General features: G+C 43.8%; 1 pseudogene; it reads left to right on the top strand.

Annotated features, from left to right (window-relative positions):
- LOC109941796 (GTP-binding nuclear protein Ran-2-like) overlaps positions 1-13,776 on the top strand; it is a 57,966-nt pseudogene that overhangs the window by 26,874 nt on the left and 17,316 nt on the right.

Genomic DNA, 13,776 nt, shown 5'->3' with positions numbered 1-13,776 from the left:
GTCAAGCGATTGAACGTACTAAGCACATGCCGAGAAATATGGTAAATCGGTAAGCCTAGTACCTGAGTGAACCTGGCAGTGGACATATCCCCTCACGCGACCTGAGACGTGGTCTCCCATTCCGGTTATGGTGGGTACAAGTGCGGTCACTGCACGACGGCAGTCGGGGTCAGTGAGGCATTGTACGCCAAGGCGGTGAGCCCTGATCTGCTGACGGGGAATCGATGGGGATGGTTGATGTGTGTGGGGACAAAGTGCCCCTACATGTCGTGTGTTTAGGTTTACCTTGCAAGGATAAAAACTCGATTCGAATCGTCTGCTTCTCGCAGCTAATGAGACTGCTTGATCCATTGTACTGCATTGAGTAACAAGTGGAAATATGATGAGTTGATATAAGATGTTGATTGCTAATAATGTTTGCTACTATGTATGAGTAGATAGTACACATTTAGCCTTAAGAGAGTCACACTTAAACTGACAAAGTTAAAACTTGCCTTAGAAACTCACCTAGTGCTTTTGGCAACCAAACCCCACAGCCAAACAGCTGCATGTCTAGAGATAGAGGAGTAGACTCCTCACACCGGGTAAGTCTAGCTGAGTATTAGTATACTCAGCCTTGCTTGTGGCATAATTTTTTACAGGTTCTCTGGAGGATATGGTTGCTGGAGTGACTTGGCCGTCCATCTTGCCACCGGGTTGGACTGTTGAGTGGGACCCTACCTCGGCTGAGGAGGAGCATGAGGAGTGATGGGACAGGCTTCCCCATCTCTCTGTTTATTTACCGCTAGTTTTATTCCGCTGCACTTCGAACAATGATGACTACTTTGCAAAACTCCGATGGTGATGTAATAATTTAATACTCCTTCATGTATGGTTGTATGCTTTATTGTATTTGCTCTGTGACTCACCTTCGAGTGAGATTGTGGTACTTGATCCTGTCAGTGGCCGTGTCAGACTAGATCCGAGGGATTGACGGGTTATTCCCATTTAAGTGTGGTCTAGCCTCTAAGGCAGGGCTCAGGCACTTAAGTTGGAATAATTCGGGCAGTTCCGCCACAAGCCACCTCAAGAAGAAGGCATCGATCAAGGGGTAGATGAAGTTGATCAAGAAAAGGAGGATGAACAAGAGATTCAAGACCATAGACCACCTCACCCAAGAGTCCACCAAGCAATTCAAAAAGATGATCTCGTCAACTCCATACTCAGTGACATTCAAAAGGGAGTAACCACTCGCTCTCTAGTTGCTCATTTTTGTGAATATTACTCTTTTGTGTCTTCTATTGAGCCATAAAGGATGGAGGATGCACTTAGAGATCCAAACTGGGTGGTGGCAATGCAAGAGGAGCTCAACATCTTCACAAGGAATGAGGTATGGCATTTAGTTCCACGTCCTAACCAAAATGTTGTAGGTACCAAGTGGGTATTCCGCAATAAACAAGATGAGTATGGTGTGGTGACAAGGAACAAAGCACGAGTTGTTGCAAAAGGTTATTCACAAGTCGAAGGTTTGGATTTTGATGAAACCTATGCACCCGTAGCTAGGCTTGAGTCAATTCGTATATTACTTGCCTATGCTACTTACCATGGCTTGAAGTTGTATCAAATGGATGTGAAGAGTGCCTTCCTCAATGGCCCTATCAAGGAAGAGGTATATGTTGAGCAACCTCTCGGTTTGAAGATAGTGAGTATCCTAACGATGTTTATAAGCTCTCAAAGGCGCTTTATGGGCTTAAGCAAGCCCCAAGAGCATGGTATGGATGCCTGCGAGACTTTCTTATCACTCATGGCTTCAAAGTTGGCAAAGCTAATCCTACTCTCTTCAATAAAACAATTACTAAAGACTTGTTTATATGCCAAATTTATGTTGATGATATTATATTTGGGTCTACTAACAAGTCAACTTGTGAAGAGTTCAGTAGGATAATGATACAGAAATTCGAGATGTCAATGATGGGGGAGTTGAAGTATTTCCTCGGATTTCAAATCAAGCAACTTCAAGAGGGCACCTTCATCAGCCAAACTAAGTACATTCAAGACATACTTAAGAAGTTTGGAATGAAGATTGCCAAACCCATCAAGACACCAATGGGAACAAATGGGCATCTCGACCTCGACACGGGAGGTAAATCCGTAGATCAAAAGGTATACCGGTCGATGATAGGTTCTTTACTCTATTTATGTGCTTCACGACCGGATATAATGCTTTTAGTATGCATGTGTGCAAGGTTCCAGGCAAATCCTAAGGAAGTTCACCTTAGGGCCGTAAAAAGATTCATGAGATATTTAGTTTACACTCCTAAGTTTGGGCTTTGGTACCCCCAAGGGATCTACCTTTGATTTAATTGGGTATTCCGATGTTGATTATGCTGGATGTAAAATTGACAGGAAGAGCACATCAGAGACTTCTCAGTTTCAGGGAAGATCCCTGGTGTCTTGGGCTTCAAAGAAACAAAACTCAGTAGCTCTATCCACTGTCGAAGCCGAGTATATTGTTGTAGGCCATTATTGTGCATAATTACTTTGGATGAGACAAACCCTCAGGGACTATGGCTACACATTGAGCAAAGTTCCTCTCCTATGTGATAATGAGAGTGCAATCCGCATGGCGGATAATCCCGTTGAACACAGCCGCACTAAGCACATAGACATCTGGTATCACTTTTTGAAAGATCACCAACAAAAGGGGGATATAGAAATTGCTTATGTTAGCACCCACAACCAATTAGCTGATATCTTTACGAAGCCACTAGATGAAAAGACTTTTAGCAAATTTAGGAATGAGCTAAATATACTTGATTCTCGGAACTTTGATGGAAACATTGCGCACATAGCTAATTCATATACCTTTGATCATGTCTCTTTCATACGGTACAAATGCATATTTCTTACTCTTCTTATGCCAAGGCTAAGATTAATGTGTTTTCAAGTGTATTTATATGATTAGTCTTAAATTGAAAGGGAAATGAAGTATTCGGCAAAGACAAGGCTTCCACTTCAACTCTGATGGTATCATCCTTTGCTGTTACTCAAAAAACTCTCTATTGGTATATACCTTCACTCATATTTCTTTTACCAAAGGGGAAGAATTCACAAGGGCTATCAAGTTCTCTGTTTTGGCGATTAATGCCAAAGGGGGAGAAAGTATTAAGCCCAAAGCAAAAGGACCACGCCACCATTTTAAAATTTTCAAAAACTAAAGGAAGAAATTATTTCAATTGGTATTTCAGTTAGCCTCAAAATAGATTTTCAATTGGTATCTCATTTGGTTTCAAAATTTCACTTAGTATAAGAATTTCAATTGGTATAATTTCACATGGTATCTGTTTCAAAAAGGAGAAATCATTTCAAAACCCTCTTGAAAGCTAAGGGGAGATTTTCTTCAGAGGGGGCTTTCATTTAGCCAAAGGAAAAGCATTTGAAGCAGGGGGGATTTCAAATCTTAAAAATGCTTCTAGAAGTCATATTCCTATACCTTTGGCTATTTTCAAAAGAATTTGAAAAGATTTTTCCAAAGATTTGCAAAAACAAGCAAGCGGTGCAAATGTGGTCCAAAATATTAAATAGAAGAAAGCAATCACGTTTATTCTTAGACATATGCATAAAGTCTTTCAATTGGTTTAAATATAAGTAACCTATGTACATCAATCATAATTGCAAACTAGTTACATTTCTACACTTTATATTTGCTTTGGTTTGTGTTGGCATCAATCACCAAAAAAGGGAGGTTGAAAGGGAAATGGGCTTAATCATTTCCTATCATCGATTTTGGTGGTTGACGTCCATCACAAACCACGTCGACTAATTAGTTTGCCAAGATGTCTTTTATCTCAGGTGCATAAGGTTCAACACAAACCAAGAAAGAAATTCAGTTGGGGACTCAAATAAATTTGGAGTAAAGACTTGAGAGTGTTGTCCGGTGTGCACCGGATAGTGTCTGGTGCCCCAGACCGAGCTCCACTCGAACTAGCCACTCTCGGGTTTTCTCAGGACGCGCTCCGCTATAATTCACCGGACTGTCCGGTGTGCACCGGACATGTCCGGTGAGCCAACGGAGCAACAATAACCTGGCACCAACGGTCGACTGCTAAAGTGAACAGTGCGCATCAGAAGTCAGAGCACACCGGATATGTCCGATGTGGCACCGGACTGTCCGGTGCAGCTACAGGACAAAGGTTCTCAACGGTCGACCGCTCCAAACCCCAACGGGCGTGCTGAGGTGGCACGCACCGAACAGTGAACAATACCTGTCTAGTGCACCACCGGACTGTCTGGTATGCCCATCGACAGCAAACTCAGCCAACAGCTAGGAAGTGGTTGGAGGCTATAAATACCCCCAAACACTTCCTTCAATGGTATCCAAGTTTTCTGAAGTTCACATTCAATACAAGAGCAATAACATTCACTCCAGGACACATTCCAAAGATCAAATCCTCTCCAAGCCTCAAAATCAACTCAATTCATTAGTGACTTGAGAGAGAGTGTTTTATGTTCTTTTGTTGCTCTTGTTTCTTGGATTGCTTTCTCCTTCTCTATTCTTATTCTCATAAGTGCTTTGTAAAGCTAGCAAGAGACACCTAAGTGTGTGGTTATCCTTGTGAGGTCTTAGTGACCCAAGTGATTAAGGAGAAGTTCTCGACCGGTCTGTGTGACCGATTGAGAGAGGGAAAGAGTTGGAATAGACCCGACCTTTATGGCCTCCTCAACGGGGACTAGGTTCTTTGGAACCGAACCTCGGTAAACAAATCACCAGGTTCACTTGCATTGATCTTCACATGAATTGTTTCTCCTCATTCCTCTCTCTAAAGTTCCCTTGCTCATATTGATTTGAGTTTGCTCCCAAACGTCATCCGCATTGATTGAGCAACTCCAAGCAAGGAGAACTATCTTTTGAACTCTGATTTAATTCTAACGCTAACCCCAGCCTTAGTGCGTGTTTAAAGTTTATAAATTTTAGGTTTCGCCTTTTCACCCCCCTCTAGGCAAATTTCACTTGACCGTCCATTTATGTTGATCATTTAACGAACACGACATAAAGCCCACGCGACCCACACCTCCACGACACCCTTCGGATCCGACGATCGAAAATCTCACGTGGGACGAAAGCTAGTCGGACCGATCCCCACCCGTCGCCCCAGATCCGTCGGCCACCATTCCTACGTTCATCCAAAGCTACCAACCCCCCCCCCCCCCCCCCTTGGGGCTTGTTCGTTTGCTAGGGGATTAGAGGGGATTGAAGGGGATTAAATCCCCTCCTATTCAATTTTGAATAGGATGGGATTTAATCCCCTCCAATCCCCTTCAAACCACTAGTAACCGAACATGGCCTTGGGTGGAAGAAAAAGCAACACAACACCGCAACTATAAAACTTTATGCCTCCACCTGCTCCAGCGGCTTGCCCATTTCCATTTCATATTCTAGGGTTTTGCTGCTCCCCCGTACTTCGAAGCCAGCCTTCGCATTAGCAAGTGCGGCCCCTCTCGCATGGGACCAAGATGGTGAGTGCACCGCACAGACCCGATTTCCAATTCCGGTGTGTTTGATCTATGGACCTCGGGTTGCGTGTGTTTGATCTGTGATGTTTTGTGGGTTTTTCCAGGCGCTGTCGAATCAGGGGACCATAGATTACCCTAATTTCAAACTCGTCATCGTTGACGATGGCGGGATGGATGAATTTCTGAATCGCCCCGTGTCTGATTAGTTGTTAGGAACGGTTGGAAGTGATTGTTAGCTTGTCACGTGCAAATGATTTTACGAGATCTGATGAACTTGACTTGGATGTTGTGTGCAATCATTTGTGTAGTAGTTTACCCAGTTTATGTCTTTCGCATATAAATTGCACAAATATATTAGACCTCAGTATCATAGTGGCTGCCTACGCCCCTACCTAATGGCTTGTTAATACCTACAAATATTGTAATTGCAGATAACAGAACGAGTATATAGTAATCCAGTTGTATTATTGAAAGGGAAATATGGTTTAACCTTTTCCTATAAATAATTTTGGTGGTTGAATGTTCAACACAAATATTGGACTAACTAGTTTGCTCTAGATTATATATTCTACAGGTGCATAAAGGTTCAACACAAACCAATAAAAGATTAAAGAAAGGGTTCAAAAAGAAAGGAGCAAAGGGTGCCCTGGTCTGGCGCACCGGACTGTCCGGTGCGGCACCGGACAGTGTCCGATGCACCAGGACCGTACAACTCCGAACTCGTCACCTTCGGGTTTCTCCAGCGCCGCTCCACTATAATTCACCGGACTGTCCGGTGCACCAGCGGAGCAAAGGCTACGAGCGCAATGGTCGACTGCAACGAACACGTACAAACGCTACAGTGCGCGGATAGTGCACGCAGAAGTCAGAGCAACCGCCAGAGGCGCACCGGACAGTGAACATTACCTTTCTGGTGCGGCACCGGACTGTCCGGTGCCACTAGAAGACAAAGCTCCAACGGTCATCTGTGCCCAAACCCTAACGATTGGGTGACGTGGCTGGCGCACTAGACAGCGTCCGGTGGCGCACCGGACTGTCCGGTGCGCCCATCGATAGCAGCCCTCCCCAACGGTTGTTTGGTGGTTGAGGGCTATAAATACCCCCAACCACCTGCACTCCAACAATCCAAGCATTCAATACAAGAGCAATAGACTCCACTTCAAAGACACAATTCAAGTGATCGATCCGCTCAAAGTCTTCAATTCAACTCTAGCGCATTAGGACTTGTGAGAGGATCATTTGTGCTTCTTTGTTGCTCTTGTTTGCTTGGTTGGCTTTCTTTTCTTTCTCACTTCTTACTCTCAAGTTTTGTAAGCGAGGCAAGAGACACCAATTGTGTGGTGGTCCTTGTGGGGTCTAAGTGACCCGTGAGATCTGTACTACTTATTAAGTAAGCAATAGTAGTCTGCCTCCCCTCGTTCTGCCGTTCTGCCGTTCTGCCTCACATCTATCTGGACCGTCCGTAGTATCGTGCGTCCCATCCGTCCGTTCTGCTGTTCTCTCCTCAATCGCGCATAACCGTCGTCGTTCCCCTTCTCTACTCTCCCAATCATGTAGCCGCCGCCGCTCGCCTCCACTCCCACGCCCATCGCGTCACTCTCGGCCTCTCCTCATCGAGATTCCAGGCGCGCTCGCGCGCGGGTCTTCCTGTAGCACGCCCCGCCGTGCGCAAGGGAGAAGAATCCGGCCTCGGTCTTCGTTGCCGCCATACAAGGGTGCCGCCTCGTCGCCTGTGACCGCAACGTTCTCCGGCTTGAGCCGTTGCGGCGTCGGTGTTGGCGCATGCTGCAGGAGGAATTGGGGACGACGCCGTAACGCGATCACGACACGGTGGAGGACATGGCGGGCCGCTGGCGAACCCTAGCTTCCTGGCGCTAGATCTGGCCTCGGTTCATAGAATCGATGCGGTGGCTCCTCCCTCTCCTCTCGCTGACGGGCCTGCAGAGCACCGTGGGCGCGCTGTGGTTCGTGAGGCAGAACATGTCGAGCCCTCGGCACGCCGCCAGCACCTACCCCGACGCCTCAAGCTCCACCGTCGGGAGCTCCAGCTCGCCCCCCGTGCGGCGTGGTCGTGGCCTTTGCCCTCCTCCTCTAGCTCCAAGAAAGGGAACAACGGGCAGGACAAGTTCGCCATCAGTGTTGTCTCCCGGCGCGACCGCCCATGCCCGGATCCTCGCTAGCTGCCTCCCCTGCTCGTGAGGTCGACGCCGACGGATCGAAGGACGCCAGAGCCGCCCCTCTTCGAGCTCCCCCTATGGCCATCTCAGGCGATTGCAAGGAGAAGGCGGCGGGCGATGAAGACTCCGCCGAGAAGTTGGCAGTGGTGTTGCCCGCACGCAATTGGAAGGCCCCGGGTCATCGTCCAGCCCACACCCATCCAATTTAGGGGCTTCTTGTTGTGCTCTCAGGCCCCAGTAAGAACCCCAATCCCTAGATCTCTTTTCGTGTGTTAAGTTGTGCTTAAGAACTGTTGATGCAGACATTAGGTTAGGGCAAGGATTTTGGTTAATTGGAATAAGGCAGCGCTTTAACCTTAGTTCCTCAATTTCAGCTTTAACATGTGTTGTCTCCATAGTATATGCTCTGGTTAACATATGCTCAGTTTCAGACACTATTGGTTGTTTTCAAATCCTAGGATTCTTTTAGCTCGGTACCTTACATTTCTGCTGCTTGTGCTCTTCTCCGAGGTTATTTTCGCAGACTACAACAACGATGGTGGTCGGATGTAGCTCGTCCAAGCTTGCACTGAAGGAGACAAGATGAAGAGGATTTTGCAGAAGCACTAACGTCGATCAACACATGATGGGTAACTTGATCTACAACTTATTCTAATGATGATGTTTCATGGTTTATATGTAATTTGCAGCACTGTAGGCCTAATATGTGTTTCATTTTTTGGTCAGGAACAATTCATTTACTCATTTTGCTATTATGTCTGCCATATTATGCATTTGCTTGCTTTTGTTTGTCACTATTTACCAATTCTGAATAATTACAGTTGTTTTTCTGGTGTCCAACTTTAGTATAGTTTTCTGTTAACTTGGTATAAGCAAATGTGTTTTGTTGGTTGACAAGCACTACAATGTCAAATGTTAGGAACAAGAATCCCATGGATAAGTGTTTGCATTCCTGGCACAAATGTGTCTATTCACATATTCTCCCCACCTTTTTAGATTCTTTACACAAGTCTTAAACATGCACTTGATGTCACTTCTGTTATGTAGGGGGAGGTTGTGGAACAAATTCTGTTGGTGGTACTAGCTACTTGACTTTGTTTTATTTCTAAAATAGTGACGCCTTTCTCCTTTGATGTTTTGGTTATTTTTGTACTTGACACATTTTTTTGGATTCTTATGTGCTTTATTGCAGTTAGTCTTCCCACACGTAGTCATGGAAGGCTACCAGATTTTGATGTGCATTTTGTATATATTCAACAAAACATTGTACTCACATTATGTGTGTACATATTCTGTTTTCCCTGCATGGTACCATGCCCTTATCAAATTGGTTTTCTGAATAATGTAGTAATCTACATTGAGGAAACACATGCATATTCTGTTTCATTTTTTGGTCAGGAACAATTCATTTACTCATTTTGCTATTATGTCTGCCATATTATGCATTTGCTTGCTTTTGTTTGTCACTATTTACCAATTCTGAATAATTACAGTTGTTTTTCTGGTGTCCAACTTTAGTATAGTTTTCTGTTAACTTGGTATAAGCAAATGTGTTTTGTTGGTTGACAAGCACTACAATGTCAAATGTTAGGAACAAGAATCCCATGGATAAGTGTTTGCATTCCTGGCACAAATGTGTCTGTTCACATATTCTCCCCACCTTTTTAGATTCTTTACACAAGTCTTAAACATGCACTTGATGTCACTTCTGTTATGTAGGGGGAGGTTGTGGAACGAATTCTGTTGGTGGTACTAGCTACTTGACTTTGTTTTATTTCTAAAATAGTGACGCCTTTCTCCTTTGATGTTTTGGTTATTTTTGTACTTGACACATTTTTTTGGATTCTTATGTGCTTTATTGCAGTTAGTCTTCCCACACGTAGTCATGGAAGGCTACCAGATTTTGATGTGCATTTTGTATATATTCAACCAAACATTGTACTCACATTATGTGTGTACATATTCTGTTTTCTCTGCATGGTACCATGCCCTTATCAAATTGGTTTTCTGAATAATGTAGTAATCTACATTGAGGAAACACATGCATATTCTGTTTCATTTTTTGGTCAGGAACAATTCATTTACTCATTTTGCTATTATGTCTGCCATATTATGCATTTGCTTGATTTTGTTTGTCACTATTTACCAATTCTGAATAATTACAATTGTTTTTCTGGTGTCCAACTTTAGTATAGTTTTCTGTTAACTTGGTATAAGCAAATGTGTTTTGTTGGTTGACAAGCACTACAATGTCAAATGTTAGGAACAAGAATCCCATGGATAAGTGTTTGCATTCCTGGCACAAATGTGTCTGTTCACATATTCTCCCCACCTTTTTAGATTCTTTACACAAGTCTTAAACATGCACTTGATGTCACTTCTGTTATGTAGGGGGAGGTTGTGGAACGAATTCTGTTGGTGGTACTAGCTACTTGACTTTGTTTTATTTCTAAAATAGTGACGCCTTTCTCCTTTGATGTTTTGGTTATTTTTGTACTTGACACATTTTTTTGGATTCTTATGTGCTTTATTGCAGTTAGTCTTCCCACACGTAGTCATGGAAGGCTACCAGATTTTGATGTGCATTTTGTATATATTCAACCAAACATTGTACTCACATTATGTGTGTACATATTCTGTTTTCCCTGCATGGTACCATGCCCTTATCAAATTGGTTTTCTGAATAATGTAGTAATCTACATTGAGGAAACACATGCATATTTTTTTGCTCTATTTTATCATATCGATTTTGTAGCAATGCACGGGCATATACCTATTCTCTACTATTCTATATGAGCCTAACGAGGGCGTCCACAACTACATCGTGGCCCCGCCCCCGTCAACCACGCGCGTCATGCCCCCGCCCACGCTCTCCCGCGATCTTCGCCGCCGCGTCTTCACCACCCAAGCCCGTGATCTCCGTCGCCGTCCGCACTTGGGTCAGGTCAGATCTGCATTTGGTGGCCCATCCTCATCCTCATCTGCACGCCCCCGCCCATGCTCGCCCCGGATCTCCGCCGCCGCGTCTTAACCATCCTCGCTCGTGATCTCCACCGCTGTACGCACTTGGGTCAGGTCAGATCTGCGTTTGGTGGCCCGTCCCCATCCTCATACTCTTCTGTACGCCCACGCCTGCTTCTTCATCCCCGCCCACTCCTGCGGTACGATGTGGTGGTGTGCCTGGACATACTACTTCATCCCCGTCCACTTCATCAAGAGGAGGCCACTGCACTTGGGTAGTACGATGTGCTGGTGTCCCTGGATTTTTATTTGTGTGTGGTCGAGCTGTTCTCAGGCTCGTTCAAGGCCATGCGTGCCTATCTGTGTGCCGAGGGTAACATGGAGGACACCGTCCGCCAGGCTGGCTGGCAAGTCGTCCCCGTAGCTTCATCTCCATTAAGGGGATTGGGAACAAGAGGAGGCCACTGCACTTGGGACTTCGAATAGATAGTTATGTAAGTTTCTAATTGCTTATTTGTTTAATTTCTAATTGATATACTAATCTTCTACTGTTGATTCATACAACACAGGGAACCTGAGAGTCATGGGGCTTCACCTTCTATCCGTGTTTTTACTAAACACAGTTGGACATACTTGGTGTCTGTTTTTTTCTACTTAACATCATATGTATGATCAACAATTAGAGAAGGTAACATTTCTATTCAACACACTTCTGGAATAAGAATTTGTTATTTTCTAGAATTTTCAGTGACCTTTATATATATTCAGTAGCACATTAGTTTTGCCATAGCTGAAATAAACACTGGTCAGAATTCAACATGAATGTGCCTAATTATTTAACACATTAATTCTAAGGCGGTCACCATACCAGGTAGAGTAAATAAGCTAAGGAAAGAGGTGTGGTGCATAGCAATAACCTAAACAACACAAATAATAGTGAATCAGAAGGCACTGATGGAGAACAAGTATATGTAGTCACCGACGGAGAACAAGTATATGTGGAGAACACATAGCTAAATTTTGCCTTGGCACATAGCACTTGTTAAGGAGAATATAGAACAAACAAAACAATTATCAAAAGGGACTATTTTTTCGTTTTCCCTTGCTCGGCCAGATGTTTGATGCAAATACACGATCTATCTAAATATTTGAAAGAAGCAATGGAGATAAACCAAATTAATATGAAACAATTCAAGTAAAACTGACTACCATGTATTGTGTAGAACTCCTTCAACTGGTTTTATAAGCAGAACACAATGTTCAAATTCGCAGAATGGACATGTTATTTTTGTCCATCGAGGAATCCGACAGTCAAACATTGTGCATTTATCTCAAAAGGAATTATAAGACAATGATCTTGTCTTCCTTTGTTAGCACTATACAAATTATGTTTTAATTAATAGTCAGCTGAAGTTAGAGCTTAAACTATTTTGGTCTGTCCATTTAGCTCAACCTTCTTTTGGCTAGGAATATACAAATGTCTTGTAAGCCGGATTCCTCGATGGGTCGGTATATAGTCCCGTAAGGACTTCTGTGCTTACATCTATAGTTTTAGCATGGTTTCTTGTATTGTGTACACGAGACTGACCCAAAACTATTGATCGTTTTATACTATTTGGGATTTCTTCGGAAAGGTTATTTGAGAAATCGTGTATGCTTGTTTTGTAAAATTAGAAGGAAAAGAGAACAACTACGAAGTGTATGGGGTTGCTATTTACTTTGCATGAAATTTAGACAGTGTTTGACTGCCCTGCATGATGATGTTGCTATTTACTTTACGTGCATTTTGACTAACGATTTGTTGCTATGTTCCTGAGGATCTATGGATATCTGCTTTCCTGTTGGTACTAAGGTTTGCTCCCATCCCTGCCTTCTTTTATACCATGTTTGCAAAGAATTACCATTTTACCTGCTATTTTTGTTTGCTGTTCTTACGGAAGCCAATAGGAAATTTTGGACTGCTACCTGGATTAATGCTCGAGAAAAAGGTGCATGACATCAATATTGCTATTCTATTTGTTCTATAGAACCTTATGTGGAAACGTGCATTACACAGTCCCAGCCTCCTAGAGACTATAGGTATGTTGTTATATATGTTTGCATTTGCTTGCTTTTGTTTGTCACTATTTACCAATTCTGAATAATTACAGTTGTTTTTCTGGTGTCCAACTTTAGTATAGTTTTCTGTTAACTTGGTATAAGCAAATGTGTTTTGTTGGTTGACAAGCACTACAATGTCAAATGTTAGGAACAAGAATCCCATGGATAAGTGTTTGCATTCCTGGCACAAATGTGTCTGTTCACATATTCTCCCCACCTTTTTAGATTCTTTACACAAGTCTTAAACATGCACTTGATGTCACTTCTGTTATGTAGGGGGAGGTTGTGGAACGAATTCTGTTGGTGGTACTAGCTACTTGACTTTGTTTTATTTCTAAAATAGTGACGCCTTTCTCCTTTGATGTTTTGGTTATTTTTGTACTTGACACATTTTTTTGGATTCTTATGTGCTTTATTGCAGTTAGTCTTCCCACACGTAGTCATGGAAGGCTACCAGATTTTGATGTGCATTTTGTATATATTCAACCAAACATTGTACTCACATTATGTGTGTACATATTCTGTTTTCCCTGCATGGTACCATGCCCTTATCAAATTGGTTTTCTGAATAATGTAGTAATCTACATTGAGGAAACACATGCATATTTTTTTGCTCTATTTTATCATATCGATTTTGTAGCAATGCACGGGCATATACCTATTCTCTACTATTCTATATGAGCCTAACGAGGGCGTCCACAACTACACCGTGGCCCCGCCCCCGTCAACCACGCGCGTCATGCCTCCGCCCACGCTCTCCCGCGATCTTCGCCGCCGCGTCTTCACCACCCAAGCCCGTGATCTCCGTCGCCGTCCGCACTTGGGTCAGGTCAGATCTGCATTTGGTGGCCCATCCTCATCCTCATCTGCACGCCCCCGCCCATGCTCGCCACGGATCTCCGCCGCCGTGTCTTAACCATCCTCGCCCGTGATCTCCACCGCTGTACGCACTTGGGTCAGGTCAGATCTGCGTTTGGTGGCCCGTCCCCATCCTCATACTCTTCTGCACGCCCACGCCTGCTTCTTCATCCCCGCCCACTCCTGC

Source organism: Zea mays, chromosome 8, assembly GCF_902167145.1.
Source record: "Zea mays cultivar B73 chromosome 8, Zm-B73-REFERENCE-NAM-5.0, whole genome shotgun sequence".
NCBI classification, from domain to species: domain Eukaryota; kingdom Viridiplantae; phylum Streptophyta; class Magnoliopsida; order Poales; family Poaceae; genus Zea; species Zea mays.
This window is presented reverse-complemented; position numbering and strand designations above follow the sequence as displayed.